General features: G+C 35.8%; 1 pseudogene; it reads right to left on the bottom strand.

Annotated features, from left to right (window-relative positions):
- Positions 1 to 213: 213 nt before the first annotated feature.
- LOC112931598 (non-histone chromosomal protein HMG-14 pseudogene) lies at positions 214 to 512 on the bottom strand (annotated as a pseudogene).
- Between the last annotated feature and the right edge of the window lie 9,476 nt (positions 513 to 9,988).

Genomic DNA, 9,988 nt, shown 5'->3' with positions numbered 1-9,988 from the left:
CTGGAACCTGATGCAGGACTTGATCCCAGGACGCCGGGATCACAATCTGAGCCAAAGGCAGACGCTCAACCACTGAGCCACCCAGGAATCCCTCTTAAAAATGTTTTTAGAGTTACTAAAAAATCTTGTATTTACAAAATAGTTGATAAAAATGTTCCTCTGGATTGTGTAAGAAGGGAGACAGGGCCCACTGTTAAGACATGGTGTGTGATATTAACCAGAGTTGGCACCTTTCTCTCCTGATTCATCAGAGGCTGGACTCTCCTCATTTTCAGTTTCTCAGTTTTCTTCAGGTAAGTCTTCTTTTGTTTCTTGGTTAATCACTTCAGTCTGTTTTCCCTTTTCCCTGTTTTGTCTATGCTATTTTTGTCTGAAGATTTATCCTTTCCTGTTGCCTCTTCTGGCTCTATATTCACTTTTGCAGTAGCAGGTTCGACTGACAACCTTGAGGATCTCCTCTTGGGCTCCTCCTTCACTGCCCTGTCAGCACAGCTGACCCTCCTCTGGGGCATAGTGGTAGTGGGGTGGCAGGTGGGGAGAGTCTTCAGGAACCGGGGCTTCCTGGTGGCTGCCACTCCTCATGCTCCTCCCACCACTCAAGCTGAGGCCTGTTACCACATCTTTTTATCCATTCGGCCACTGATGGGCGTTTGGGTTGTTTCCATACCTTGACTATTGTGGATAAGGCTGCAATGAGCTCGGGAGTGGGGATATCCCATCAGAGTCCTGTTTTCATTTCGTTTGGGTGTATATCTGGAAGTGGAATGGCTGGATCATATGGTAGATTTATCTTTAATTGTTTGAGGAACCATCCACAGTGGATGGACCAGTTTACATTCTCATCAATAACGGTTTCCTCTTCAATGGCCTCTTTATCAACACCTGTTGTCTCTTCTTGATGATAAGCTTTCTAACAGGTGTGAGGTGATCTCATTATGGTTTTGATTTGCAGCACATATCATTCCTTGCGAAGAGACTCTAAGAGCCTTCTGATTTAGTGGTTGAATTAGTCTCTACAAAAGCCTGTGCTTGTTCTGTATTCCTTACGTTTTTAGCATCAGAGAGAGCATCTCTTGTCACTGTTAAGGAGGAATGTAGTTTTAAAAGACAAAAAAGATGAAGAGAGAAGAATCTGTGACATGTTTACTGCCATAGTCAAACTTGTACACGGGCCGTCTCGGATAGTCAGAGAAGTCAAAGAAGAAATTGGCCTTTCACATCCAAACTGTCTGTTTCCCATTAAATTTCTGCCTCTTCATCTCCCTTTTGTTTATGCCTCTGAAATTTCTTCTTGGAAGCTATTGATGTGGTGGTAAGAGTAAAAACTTGCTTTAAGCACTCATCATACAAATTAAATTTTAAGTAAAAGCAATTGGTATTGCTGCTGAGTAAGTTCTTCCTGTAGATTGCTCAGACACTCTGCAAAATTGCCTGCTGACCTACTCCATGGGCCAGAGATGCCAGTGGCCTGATAGCCAATAGTATCTATCATAGGTGACATTTATAATGGAGAGCTTGGTGCAGTTGTGCCAAAAGTACACAGCAACTGCAAGCAGGCTATTTGGGATGAGATGATATATATTAACTTATATGCTGCACTCTCATTTGAAAAATGAGCATCCTAAAGAAATAAAACACTCTTGAAAACCAAGCTGGAAAAAAATGAAAATTTGAAAGGAGTAAAGTACTTTTATTTTGATAACTGAATATGCAAAAATGCATAAAGGTGGCATATGCTCATTACACTTATGAAATGTAACGTCCATCCATCCTTGTAATTCTCAGGTTATTGTTGTGACATAATATACGGTATCATCTCCATTTTACAGGTGAGGGAATTGAGGCCAGATTGATTTGTCTGAGGTAAAACAGCTATTAAAAGATTTGCAGGCATATGATATGCACATATTTAGTCTGAAGCATATTTCTCTCCTTTTAATCATGCTTTACATTTTAAAGAGTATTGTTTCGTTATGAAGAAGCTTGTTCATGAATATTTGCAGGAGAAGAAAGTGAGTAAATGTACTGTGTGATTTCAAGGGAATAAGAAAGTTTCTAATTCCCCAAAGCATCCATTAAGTGGTAATCTATACCTAGAGATTGAATGCAAATAATCTGAGATAGATAAAGGATAACATATACCTTGGACTTGATTGTAAAACTTTGAAGCTGAAACTGACTTGATGATTCATCTAGTTCTACTCTATCTTTTTACCCATGGTGGGTCTAGGGCCTAGAGAGAGGGCAACTTGTATAAACTCACCAATAATTTTGGTTTCAGTCTTAGAGATAGAAATCTGATATCTTAAATTTCAAGTTCCTGTCTTTGTTCTCTACCATTTTTTGCTTTACTTATCCCTAATTTCTCAAAATCCGGTATTGTGTACTAATATGTTGAGATTTGGGTGAATTCATTAATGTTGTCAAAGATTTTATTCCTGACCTGAGGATCCAGTAACAGTCATTATAAGAGATACAATGAGGTAAAGTTCATTGATATGAGTAAAAACAGGCTGGCTAGAATAATTCTTTAATCTAAACTTTACTCAATATCAGAACTATATTACAAGAAACAGTTATCACCTATATTTCAGAGCTCCACTTATGCCTGTATTTAAAATTTCAATAATGGGGGAAAAAACAGAGAGTAGAGCATCATTACATGTAATCCATTTCCTTTGAATTTTTACCCCAGATATTTTTAGGTTTGATTTTTGTTTATTTTTACTCCTACAAGAGGATTCTAAGTTAACATTTTTTCATTGCTGTCAGCTTACCTTCTGATGTTTGAAGATGCCTGTTATAGATATGACAATGAAACATAATCATCTAGAATTAACTCTTTAGAAATCAGATGTATGGCTTAGAAAAAGTGTTCTATGAATATAGCAATGATCCTCTTTTCCAACTTCCTTTTACCAAAGAGTATCTGCTCAACTTTGCATTTGAGACCCATGTATTCGTCTGAGAACTTCAGGATTTTAAGGGAAAAAAAATTCTTATGTTTTGAGACATGAGCCAATGAAGATGTGAAGGAAAAGGATGTGCATGTCTGCTCATTGAGGTATAGTTTCTTCCCACTACAACCCAGAGACTTCTATTAGGCCCTTGGGAACACTGCCTTGGGAGGAATTGCTTCTGATGCATGTGGTTGGAAAGAACTACCTGTAGGTCATGACAGAGAAGATCCCTCCTCCTCACACCTCAGCAGTAGAAAAACAGCTTATTAGCTAAGTTTGCTGGGGATCAAAATGACCAAAAGCTGCCATGTCACCCAGAATGTTAAGACTTAGCTCTGTAAATAAGACCCAACTTTTAATGATATTCTAGAAATGCCAAATCGTGGATGGCTAACTATGAATTATAGCATATTTCAGGAAAGTCAGTAAACTGAAGGAGGAAGATCAAGATGAATAACTAGAATTATTGACTCCTAGTGGTAAAACCAATAAAAGAGACAAAAATGGCTTAAATAATAAGAATTTCGAAGGAATCAGAGAAGAATTCCAAATTAAAAGTATGATTTCTAAATTTTAAAATTTATAAGAATTCTAATTCCAGCAATTTGGCAGCATAAGTATAGAGGGCTTGAAAACAGCTCCACATCACTACCTAGAAATGGTACAGACAATGTTAAATGCATAACCAAACTTACAAAAAATAAAGACAAGATATTAAATCTGCATTCTCATGTTCTATGACCTATTGAGTTCCATTTTAGGTCTACATTAACTCAAGCAAGGATTGTCAATTGGTGGTAAAGCCTTTGTGATTATTTTAAAATCATTTTATACCAGTACAGCTGCCAAATCCCTGCTTTATTTTCTAGCTTATGTAGTGGTTGACTAATTGGCTAACATGGTCCCTGAACTTTCTTTTTGTATATTGCCTTTTAAATATCACAAAAAATGTTCATGTAAAATGGTTTTGAAATTACAACTCACTCTATTCCAAACTTGAGTACGAAATCTCTGAAAATGTTTCCATGGGGGAAAATAGAATGAATTTAAAGCCAATGAAATATCATAATGCACAAAATATTTTTAATTTCCATATTATCCTGGCAATTTTAGCTGACAGAATTTAACCTTTTTAACATTAGACTATTTATTTAAATTGTGTAATTCAGATGTCAATGGTGTTTGAAAATCTCCAGTGTGTAAGATCAAATATATGTGAACCCAAAATAAGAATTTATTTATGGATAGAGCTAGAGGGTACTCAACTCAATGAAATAAGTCAGTCAGAGAAAAAAAAAATACCACATTTTCCCCTTAGCTCATTTGTTTTGTTTCTTAACATCCTACATATGAGCTAAAGGAAAAGAGATTGGGGGGGGGGGGTAAATTAAGAAGTTGATTCTTAATTAAAGAGAATAAACTGATGGTTACCAGAGGGATAGAGGGTGAAGGAATGGGTGAAATAGGTGATGGGGATTAAGGGATGTACTTCTTGAGATGAGCACTGGATGAAGTATGGAATTTGAATCACTATATTGTATACTTGAAACCAATATAACACTATATATTAACTGGAATTAAAATAAAAACTTAAAAATATATAAAAATACAGACAAAAAGTGAATTTATTAGATGTTTTCAATACCCAAATTCAAATTAGAAACTTCAGCCTAATGAAGTGTATACCTTAACTAGCCCTTTGGCCAAAGTCCCATCTTAAAGTAGTTGAAAACCAAGATAGAAAATTGAGAGATTCTTGGATGGCAGATCTTTGAACTTGTTTGTGAATAGTAACCTTGACCTGATGGAGGAGGAAATTCAACATGGATATATGAGGATAAAGTAGGAAAAGACTTCTGCACTTCTAGTTATGTTTACTCCTAGCCATTGTCTTGCAATGACAGGAGTTACTCAAAGGTCTTGCTCAAATGTCCTCAGGAACAAAATTAGGACAGTGCAGAAACTTTGTACTTTGAAGGACTTGAGGAAAACAGATAGTAACTACCTTATGTTAAGTGGTTGGTTCTCCCTTCTTGCCCTCTAACCCACCCAGGGTTAGAATTAACATCTAGGATTATTTTCTTCTAATACTGGGGTGAAGGAGTATTACAAGGTGATACTATAAAGTTTGAAGCCTTGACCCATAGACTTGTTTGGTAGGGTAAAAAATTACTGACTGTGGTTTTCTGGAGTCTAGGACACTTGAATATATGAGCCATCTGTTGCCCATCCCTCAAATTCTTTGGAACTAATTTGGACCAACTTTCACTATTCCTATCAAAATAGCTGATATCTCCTGGAGAAAAATAAGTTAATAGGTCGAATGAGCAAGACATTTGAAGAGCAAATTTTATCAAAACAACAAACACAAAAAATGTATAGGTTCTTTCAGAAGTATAAACAATAAAAATATATTTAAAATTTGAGAATTTAAAATTATCTTTATAAACAAACCAAAAGATATAAGGGAATATATTACCAATATAAAACATGAGTAAGAAATCACAAATAAAATGGAAATGTTAGATATGAAAAGTATAGTAGTTGAAATACTGTTGGTTCAAAACCTCAGGAGTTCCCTGGGTAAAATCTGAAACTGGTCTCAATGTAGGGAGGGCAAGGGGAGGCTGAAGAAACGTAGGCCTCTCCAGATTGGTAGGTGGTAGGTATAACAAGCAAAGGAGTTATGAGGCTTGTCTTGGGTGGCCACAAGACAAGTAGATCTCCTTCCACACCTGCCATGATCTTAAGAGTTTATACAGAGACTTTAACTGGGTTCTGTTATGTAGACTGCCTAGTCTCAGCAACACATTGCTTTTTCAGAAGCCACATCCTTCCAAGTGGCTCTGGTTGTGGGAACAGTGGGCAGACTGTACATTCCAAGGACTGAGGAAGTGTAGAGGAGCCTCTGATTGCCTGGGTCTAGCTCCTGGTCAACCAGTAGTCATATGCCTTTGATAACTTCCTCCAACAAATATATAATTTATGCTAAGAAGAAATAGAAAACAGTAGACCTCTACCAATTTAAAAAATGAATTTGTAATTAAACACTTTTCTACACAAAAATATCCATGCTCAGATAGCTTTACTAATAAGTCTGCCATACATTTAAGAGAAGTCTTTCCGATTCATTTTATGAGGACAATATAGCCATAATATAAATATCTGACCTTATATTATACTTAACAATGAAATATTGAATGTTTCTCCCCTCTTAAGATTGGAAAAGAGCAAAAAATGTCTGCATATACTACTTCTATTCCACATTGTACTGGAGCTTCTAGCTCTTACAAAAAGGCAAGACAGAGACATCAGCAAAGTTTAGAAGGAAAAAGATAAAACTGTTTATTTTATGAATAATATGATTGTGTAATCAGAAAATCCCATGGACTCTAACCCCCAAAATCATTAGAACTAATAAGTGAATGTATCATGGTCTCATAATACAAGGTCAATACAGAAAAATCGGTACTTTTTTTTATATTAGCCAACAAGCAATTAGAAAAGAACTTTTTAAAATTACCATTTATAATAGCATTTAAAACATAAAATATTCAAAAATAAACCAACAAATTGCGTGCAAGACTTAACTACAAAAATATAAAACATTATTGAAGATATTAAGAAGATCTTAATAGAGAAATATATTTATAGATTAGATGACTAAATAGCATTAAAGATGTCAATTCTCTTTTTTTTTATAAATTTATTTTTTATTGGGGTTCAATTTGCCAACATATAGAATAACACCCAGTGCTCATCCCATCAAGCGCCCACCTCAGTGCCCATCACCCAGTCACCCCTACCCCGCTCCCACCTCCCCTTCCACCACCCCTAGTTCGTGTCCCAGAGTTAAGAGTCTCTCATGTTAAAAAAAAAAAAAAAAAAGAGCCTCTCATGTTCTGTCTCCCTTTCTGATATTTCCCACTCATTTTTTCTCCTTTCCCTTTTATTGCCTTTCACTATTTTTTATATTCCCCAAATGAATGAGACCATATAATGTTTGTCCTCTGATTGAGATATCAATTCTCTTGATATTGATAGTTTCAGTGTAATCCTGATCAAAATCTTTGTTGGCATAGCTGTTGAAGTTGACAAGCTAATTCTAAAATATTGGCACCTTTTGGTCATCTCTCAGATAATTAAGCATGTATCTACTCTATGATCTTGCAATTCTACTCTTGGGCATTTATCCAAGAGAAATGAAAACGAATTTCCACCAACAACTCTACAACACATTCATTGTAGCTTAATCCAAAGTTTCAAATATTAATTAGCTATTTATTGCTTCTTAACTACAAATTCATTCTTTTAGACTAATCCTTGAGAAAGGAACCGAGCCCTTTAGATATTTTTGCTTGTTCCAGTTGACGATGATATTTAGCTGATAGAATGTGCTGGAGAGACACGACTGAAGAAACAACAGTTTTAATTCCTAATTATGGAAGGCTGGCTCAGCTGGTCACTGCGGAGTGAGGTCTCTTCACTGCACAACTCCTGTAGTACTCACTGGCTAATAGCCTTAGCTGTCTCCAGCACCCACCTTGCAGGGCTTTGTAGCAGAGTGCCTCTGGTGACATATCTCCCTGTGGTATGTATTTCCCCATCATCTTAGATGATGCAGTACGTTTTGAGGACATATTTCTAGCAAGTTCAGGTAGTATGGCATCACCATGACTTTCCTGATGTTTCGTAATCCATGGCCATGCCTTTCCCAACGAGGTTTGGATATCAGCCCAAGGAGGGTGTGTTCCTTGGGCACTCTATCATAGTCCTAAAGGTCGTAGCAGTTCCTTATAACTGCTGCTTCTATAGTCTTTTGAGTTCTCTCTACTTCTTACTAGTCAATCTTTTGCTAGTATACTTTCCTTTTACATTTAATTATTATTTATTTTAGTTAAAAAATTTTCTGTTTGAGATATAATTGATATACAGCACTTTATAAATTTAAGGTGCACAATCTAATAAATTGACATATATATTGCGAAATGTTTACCACAGTAAGTTTAATTAACAACCATTGTGAAGAGTTAGTCATTCTTACTAGTAAATATTCTTTGCTCATTATTATGTGGTTTCTGTCTCTCTTGGATCCAGACTGTTTCAGTCTATCAATAGCAGAATGGAGAAACAAATTTTAATATATTGATACAATGGACTACTACTCAATAACAAAAGGGACATTGCTGATAAACACATGAAGGATAAACAAAAATATATTATGTTGAGAAAAATAAGCCAGATATAAAAAGGACATTGTGCACAATTCCATTTACATGAGGTTTAATGCAGGCAAAACTTACAGAAATCAAAATACTAGTTATACTTGAGTGCACTGAATTGGGTGAATAGAGACATAAAGGCACTCTTTGAAATTATGGAAATATTTTTATCTTTGTTGTGATGTTAGTTTACATGGGAATATATATTTACCAAAACTCACCAAATTGAACTCTTAAAACATGTGCATTTTACTCAATAAAAAAAAAGTAACAGGAAGAAAATGTATAGACAATCTTTAGCAATAATATGATTGTTTGCAATTTGGACTTGATATAACATGTCCAAAAGTCAGTTATAACTCAACATTAGGAAATAAACAATTTAAAAGAAAAACACAATTTACCATCATATCTCAGGATGGAGAAAACAAATCTAACAAAAATGTGTAGTATTTCTCCAGTAAAACATGTAAACTTCATTAAGAACTCATTTTATGCCTAGAAATACTTGATATTTAGGTGATGTCAAATTTTCCCCAAATTCCTACTTGGATCCATGGAAAATCCAAATGAAATCTAGGTTTTATGTAAAATTTTTGAGGAAGATTATATTTTCCAAAAACGGCCTTGCAGTACTTCTGGTCCCATATGCTTTTCAGAGCATTCCATTCCCTTATCAAGTCAGGGAGTTTATTTCCTCTCCCTTTGAAAACTGGTAGGCCTTTATGATTGGCTTCACAAATAGAATTCAGCAAAAGTGATGATGCATGTTTTCTAAAACTAACTGGTACAGGACAATCTAGCTTCACCCTAGCTCCTCTCTCTTTTGCTCTCACTCTCTGTCAGGACACTTTTCCTTGGAACATTTCCACTGTGTTATAAGGAAGCTATGGCCACATAGAGCAGCCATATATAGGTACACTGGTGAACAGCCCTAGCTAAAGTTCCTGCCAACAGTTAGCACCATTTTGTAAGGCATTTGAGTGAACAAGACTTCAGATGCTTCTAGATTCATTTGGACAATGAATCCGTTGAAAAAAGCTTTACTCTCCCATCTTGCCAATTCATAAATTCATGAGCAAAATAAAATAAAATAAAATAAAATAAATGTGTTTTGTTTTGTTTTGTTTTTTTGGTGTTAAGCTTCTAATTTTGGGGGTAGTTTGTTATGCACCAAATAATGAGAACATTTCATAAGACAAAAGTTCCAAGAAAATTCAGAACACTTAAGAAGAGTGGAAGATTTCTCCTATTGGATTTTGGGACAGGTAATGAACCTCTACAATTAATGAGCCTATAACAGGTAGGAGTGTAGTATTTCTGCAGCATTAGTAAAATTGCCCAATCAAATGTGATAGAGAGGCCAGAAACAGACTGATGCAACTTTAATATGAAACAGACTAGCATGTCAAATTAGGGGCAAAGGAGGAACTGTTCAATAAGTGGAGATAGAACAGTTATGCAAATGCAAAAGGGTAGATTTGGATTCCTATCTCACACCAAATATAAACTCAACCTCAGACAGATTAAAGACTTAAATGTTGGGATCCCTGGGTGGCACAGCGGTTTGGCGCCTGCCTTTGGCCCAGGGCGCGATCCTGGAGACCCGGGATCGAATCCCACATCAGGCTCCCAGTGCATGGAGCCTGCTTCTCCCTCTGCCTGTGTCTCTGCCTGTGTCTCTGCCTCTCTCTCTCTCTCTCTGTGACTATCATAAATAAATAAAAATTAAAAAAAAAAGACTTAAATGTTAAGAAAAAAATTCGAAACTCCTACTAGATAATAAAATAAAAATAATTTTTAAAA

Source organism: Vulpes vulpes, chromosome 13 (assembly GCF_048418805.1).
Source record: "Vulpes vulpes isolate BD-2025 chromosome 13, VulVul3, whole genome shotgun sequence".
Taxonomy (NCBI): Eukaryota; Metazoa; Chordata; class Mammalia; order Carnivora; family Canidae; genus Vulpes; species Vulpes vulpes.
Note: the sequence above shows the minus strand (reverse complement) of the source record. Positions and strands in the feature narration are given on the sequence as shown.